This window comes from Orycteropus afer, unplaced genomic scaffold (genome assembly GCF_000298275.1).
Source record: "Orycteropus afer afer isolate SDZICR_OR568_19922 unplaced genomic scaffold, OryAfe1.0 scaffold00082, whole genome shotgun sequence".
Classification (NCBI taxonomy): Eukaryota; Metazoa; Chordata; class Mammalia; order Tubulidentata; family Orycteropodidae; genus Orycteropus; species Orycteropus afer.
The window spans coordinates 6009662-6016749 of NW_006921669.1; positions in this window are offsets into that span (position 1 = coordinate 6009662).

A 7088-nucleotide genomic window follows, 5' to 3' on the forward strand; every position below is an offset into this window, starting at 1 on the left:
TATATGTGAACTGCTATATGAAAAGTGAATTTACTCTGTAAATCTTCACCCAAATCAAAATAAAATTAAATATATATATATATATATACACACCCAGAGGTCCAGGGAATGAGACTTGCCTGGAACAAGAGCAAAACTTGATTCAGTGAGACTGAGTCAAGAAGTCTACTACAGACAGTCCCAGGGTTATGAACAAGATCCACGCCCAACTGGGTAGGAGTCTGTAGGTACATTGGAACAGATGTATATGGTTCTTAGTTAGGCTTACTTTGTTGTTGTTGTTGTTATGTGCCTTCGAGTCAAACCCGACTCATAGCGACCCCTCCTTGGGTTTCCGAGGCAGTATCACTACGGAAGTAGGATTGCCCAACCTTACTTTAGTGCAAGAAAAGACTCAAAGCCTTTTCAACGATTTAAAAGGTGTGCGTACAGCAAAGGAAAGTGACCGTGATGAAGAACTTGTTGCGAGCAGGGGTTGGTTCAATGTTTTTAAAGTGAAGGCAGATTTATATAACATTGAAGGCCACGTAGGAGGTGTCTGTAAGTCATAATGTGGGGACTACCTGTATAATGGCGGTTCAAACCCACCAGCCACTCCTCAGAAGGAAGATGGGGCAATCTACTTCCGTAGTGATACTGCCTCGGAAACCCACGGAGGGGGCACTATGAGTCAGGTCTGACTTGACGGCACATAACAACAACAACATAAAAACCTGTATAATAACCTCAAACAGAACCCAGATGCTCAGAGCTCACTGCAAGTGGGGTCCAGTGGCATGGTTGGGGTGAGCCCGAGGAAAAGACAAAGAGCAGGCAAAAGGCAACGCACGCTAAGGTTTAGGAGACAGGAGAAAGAAAGGCAGAGGAGGCTAGAGAGGGAATCGAGGAGCTAACGCAGGAGAGACGGCGCAGCCCGGTATGAAGAGCAGACCCCAGAGCTGGGTCTAGAGTTTGGTTTCGCCTCTTTTCTTCTATTTTTCATCCTTCTTGTCTCCCTCCCTCCCTCTCTTCTTTCCTTTCTACCCTCCTTAGTTCTTCCTTCTGTTCCTCCCCCTTTTTCCCCTCCTTCTCTTCTGCCTTTTCCACCTCCTTTTTGGCTTTGCCCAACTTTGTTGTTGTTGTTGTTATGTGCCGTCGAGTCGGACCCGACTCACAGTGACCCCTCTCTGGGTTTGAGGCAGTATCACTATGGAAGTAGATTGCCTTGTCTTCCTTCCGAGGAGTGGCTGGTGGGTTTGAACCGCCAGCCTTCTGGTTTAACAGTCAAGTGCCTTTAGGTACCACACTACCAGAGCTCCTTTACTGAGGTATATTTTACATATCACCAAATTCACTCATTTCAATTGTACAAATAAACAACTTTTAGTAACTTTACTGAGAGCTGCAGCCATCACCATAAATCAGTTTTAAACATTTTTATTCCCCCAATAGGAACCCTTATTCCTATTTACAGTTAGCCTCCACTCCCACCTAGTCCTGGGAAACCACCAATCTACTTTCTGTCTCTCTGACTTTCCCTTTCTGGAGATTTCATATACATGAAGTCATTCACTATGTGGTCTCTTGTGGCTGCCTTCTTCTACTTGGCGTGTTTTTGAGGTTTATCCATGACATAGTATGTCTCAGTGGTCTGCTCCTTTTTATTGTTGAATGGCATCTCCCACTGTATGGGTATGAGACTTATTTTCTTAAGCCTCAGTTTCCTCACCCATAAAATAGGGATAAGAATAATATTCGGTGGGGTGGCACGATGATAAGTGAAGTGGTGCATAAGAAGAACGTGGTGCACAGCTGGCACTCAGACCTGCATGATTAATTTTAGGAATTTGCAACAGTAATATAAAGAAAGCATTGCTACATCAACCTTCCTCAACGCTCTGACTTTACAAACATCATTTTCCTCCTACTCTCTGTTCAGAGAAGAAAATGAAGGTTTCTTTACATTTTACAGACAGGAAAGGAGAACAAAAGCTCAGTGACTGCCTCGGGCCACACAAGAACCTCTGGGTGGAGTGAGGAGGAGCACTTTAGCACAGACAGCCCATGAAATGGCACATCTCCTAAATAGCATTGCCCTGGCAGTCAGAGAGCCTGCTGCTTCTAAGTGTAGCTGGGGGAAGATCGCAGAATTGAGTCCATAATGCACAGATGCACTTTTCTAAAAAGCAGAATGATAACAATGCAAGAGAAAGCTCTGTAAGTAGGAATAATGGCATGAAATTGAGGAAAGGAACAAATACAAGTGAATTGGAAAGTGCCACCCAGATCCTGACATGCATTCAATTGTGCAGGATCTTTCCAAGGGAATTGTAGGCGCAGACCCCCCCCAGCTCTCTAAAAACTCAGGCAGGACAACAGGAGGAGCCTGCACAGTGTCAAGAAGCATCTCACGGCTTTGAACACTGGTCCGGCCTGTCCTCTCTTTCATGTAGCTGCCTTTGAAAATGCACTTTTTAAAACCAATGACTGAATTTTTCATCATTCCTACCGGCAGAAATACATTAACAAAATAAAGCAGCAGAGAATGGTACAGAGAAATGGATCCTGGGCTCCAACCAATGCAGGAGGAGTACTGACACTGTTCTCTGCTGCAGGGCCCATGGATGGAAGGTCTGCACAGATCTATAGTTGGAGATTATAAAAGAATTTTATGTGTGCAAGATTTTTACATGCTTAGCAAATGCTCCTGGAAGTAGCTTCTCTCCAAGCCAAATCTGCATTTTGTCTGAGCACAGAGGAGTTGCTGAATCAAAAATTGATTGTGTTTAGAGCATAGAGGAGATGCTGGAAAGACCCTTTAAAAACAAAAACAAAAAACTGCCATTGAGTTGATTCCAGCTCATAGCAACCGTCATTGCGTTTCCAAGGTTGTAAATCTTTATGGAAGCAGATTGCTTCGTCTTCCTCCCATGCTCCCAGCTGGTGGGTTTGAACCACTGACCTTCTGGTTAGCAGCCAAATATCTTACCCATTACACCACCAGAGCTCCTTGGAAAGACCCTCAGGAACCTCTAATTCAACCCTTTTATTTATTACTACAAGGAGAAGGGAAAGAACCATCATGGCATGGACAGTGGATAAGAACCTCTGGTTAATTTGGTCTAGAATTGGTTAAAGGAAAACAAAAAATTCAAAGCCCATACATTCCTTGCATTGCTAAGGATGAAGGCTCAGCAGATGGCTTTTGTGCTTAGCCAAAATAAACATCTAGTGAGTTTCTTTAGATGTGCAAAGGCAGGCAAGGAACCTAATATGAAATCAAGATTCAGAATTGAATTTCTCTACATAATGAAGTAATGAGAATTTCGAGTCTTCTCTGGGGATCTGAGATGAAAGAAGAGGGACCTATGGGAGGAGATTTTAGGGCAGTGGCTCTTGGCCAGGGGAGATTTTGTCCCCTAGGTGATATTTGGCAGTATCTGGAGACACGGTTGGTTGTCGGAACTAGAGGGGTTCTCCTAGCATCTAATGGGTTGAACCTGAGATGCTGCTAAACATCATACAGGGCACAGGACAGTTCCCCACAGTAAAGAAGTATCTGGCCCCAAATGTCAATAGTGTTGAGTTTGAGAAATCCTGCCCTAAAACCTACTACCATCAAGTGAATTCCAACTCATAATCACCCTATAGGAGACTACAACTGCTACATAAGGTTTCCAGGCTGTCAATCTTTACAGAAGCAGACTGCAGACTGTCTCATCTTTCTCCCATGGAGCAGCTGGAGGGTTCGAATCGTTGATCTTGTGGTAGCAGCTGAATGTTTTAATGGCTATGTGACCAGAACTCCCCACCTTGCTTTAGAAGGAAAGAAAAGAACCTGGCAATATCTAGGGAAATCAAGAATAAAATAGAAAGATGACCAGGTATAAATCACTGGGAGAAGGAACGGGTCAGGAAATTTTAATAACAATATCCTATTGAGTTTTAAGGGAGCTCTGGTAGTATAGTGGCTAAGGCACTTGACGGCTAACCAAAAGGCTGGTGGTTCAAATCCACCAGCTACTCCTTGGAAGGAAGTTGGAGCAATCTACTTCCATAGTGATACTGCCTCGGAAACCCAAGGAGGGGTCCCTATGAGTCGGGTCCGACTCGACGGCACATAACAACAATGAAAATTGAGTTTTAAATGGTTTCATGTTCTCAGAAGTGCCAAAATCTCCTTCCGGTTTTCCCTAAATTCAAGTCCATTACACTACATGCTAGAGATGTTTTGGGGAATGAAGCAGAGGAAGAGAAGGGGCAAGGGCAGAGGCCAGCCACGGTGGCTGAGCCAGGCAGCAGCAGAGCAGGCAGGGCAGGGCAGGCTGATTTACCCTCACTCCTGCAAGCTCCCAAGTCACTGGGGATGACACTAAACCTCTCAGTGTGTGGCATGGAGGTGGGAGACGGTGACACAAAGAAGGATGTCACAGAATTATGAGAGGACTTGCTAGATGGTAATTGAATGGCAGATTTGCATTGAGACCCAAAGTTGCCCAGAGCCCAGGCCATGGATCCAGTGTGTGCTGCATCCTGCATTTAATTGTGTTCATCTCCTGTATTCTAGCACCTAGCACACCAGCTGTGTGTGCAATGCAGCTCACATCTGTATGTTAGACTTTTCATTATGCCATGCCACTACGGTAGCTTGTCTGTTTGGGTTGTTATTATTTTGTTTTGTTACTTATGCATGCTTAGTAAAAATAAACTTCCAAAGTAAAAATTAACTGAAGACAACAGAAAACCTACATTTAGGGTCAGGTATCACTCTTGTCAGCCCCCACAATCACCATGCCAAAAAGTTTTCAAGGGCACCCATATGCCAGACATGCTCCTTAGCACTCAAGATCTTCTTAATAAAGTACATGTGAAGTACATGAAACTATTCCATTTTTACTCATGGAAAATTGAAGTTTGGAAAAAACAAGCAACTCTCTAGGTTTACACAGAAGTAAAGGCTTGAGCCAGGCTGGAACCCTAGTCTCTTGGTTTTAAATATTGAGAAACAAGTTCAGAGAAAAGGTTAGAAAGAAGAGAACAGAAATGGGTAGTAAGTACATAAACAGATGGTCAATATTTTTAGTTCAATAAATGTGAATTAAAAGAAAAAGATAACTTTTTTTTTTTTTTTAAGGTATGACCACAGGTAATACTTCACATAATTAGAAAACCAAAAGGGAAGAACACACTCAGTATGTCTCAAGCTGAAAGAACTGAAGAAAAAATTCAAACCTTGAATTGCAATATTATAGGATTCTAAGGACAAAATATTGAACAATGCAAGAAGCACTAAAAGAAGATGCAAGGAATAGAGAGTCACTGCACTAAAAAGAATTGGTTGAAGTTCAGCTATTTCAGGAGGTAGCATATGATTAAGAACAAATAGTATTGAAGGAAGAAATCCAAACTGCACTGAAGGAATTGGTGAAAAACAAGCCTCCAAGAATTGATGGAATACCCAGTGAAATTTTCAACAAACAGATGCAACACTGGAGGTGCTTGCTTGTTTATGCCAAGAAATTTGAAAAATAGCTAGCTTCTTGGCCAACAGACTGGAAGAGATCCATATCTGCACCCATTCCAAACAAAGGTGATCCAACAGAATGCAGAAATTATTGAACTGTATCATTAATATCATATGCAAGTAAAATTTTGCTGAAGATAATTCAAAAATGGGTGCAGCAGTATATTGACAGGGAACTTCCAGAAATTGAAGCTGGAATGAGGGATACCAATGACACAAAATACCTGCAATCCTTACAGAAACAACAGAAGACAGACATAGAGTAATCCCTCACAGATAGCCAGAAACTATGGGGAGAGATCCAATGGATCTACTGACTCAGGACCATAGTACTGGGGGACACCAGACTCAATTAGCACAACAAAATACATAAAAATCTTGTTCCTCAACCTACATTGATGAGTAGCGACTAGTGTCTTAAAAGCTTTCAAGCAGCCATCTAAGATGCAGCTAATGGTCTCCTATAGTGGGAAGTGAAGAAGAGTGCAAAAAACCAAGGGCACTTGGAAGCAATCAGCCCTAGGACACGATGGCCCTTGAGACCAGAAGAACTAGATGGTGCCTGGCTACCAATGCCACCCACTCAGAAAAGGATCAAAACTGGAGATCCTGGATAGAGTGGGAGGAAAAACATGAAACAAAATCCAAAAACACAATAATGACCAGAATTACTGGTCCAATGGAGTCTGGGTAGGACCCCCAATACTATGGCCCTGGGATACATTTTGGGATAAAACTCACTTCCAGGGGGTTGGCTCTCAGCCCAGTAGTAAACAAGATGTACATGCAGACCCTCAACCCAGGGTGATGCACCCACATACTCTATGGAGATGTGTCTCTTGGAGCAATCAACCACAGGGCACCAGAGAGGCAACAGTCGCAAGGAGGAAATGCAGGACACACAGGAGTGCATAACTATAAGGGGCATGGGGTGGGGGTTACTGGGCAGGGAAGAGGAGGAAACTGGGTTAGGGTTGGGGATGGTAATTGGGGAGTGAAACTAAACGTACACTAAATGTTGAATATAAAACAAACTGTAAACTTGCATCCAATGCATATATATATATGATATATGATATATTTTGCAAAGCAAAAAAAAAAAAAAAAAAAAACCATTGCCCTGAGTTGATTCTGACTCATGGTGACCCTATAGTATACAGGAGAACACGGTCATAATCTTTATAGGAGCAGACTGCCACATCTTTCTCCCATGGAATGGCTGGTGGGGTCAAATCACCAACCTTTTGGTTAGCAGCCAAGCGTTTAGCCTCCGCACAACCAGGATTCCTTGCTTGACACACAGTTATTGTTGTTAGGTGCCCTTGAGTTAGCTCCAACTCATAGCGACCCTACAACAGAACAAAACACTGCCCAGTCCTGTGCCAGCCTCACAGTCTTTGCTATACCTGAGCCCATTGTTGCAGCCCCTGTGTCAATTCATCTCATTGAGGCCCTTCACCTTTTTCTTTGACCCTTTCTTTACCCCACCCAGTATGGTATCCTTTTCCAGGGACTGGGGCTTTATAGCAACTTGACCAAAGTATGCGAGACAAAGTCTGGCTACACTAGCTTTCAAGGAACTTTC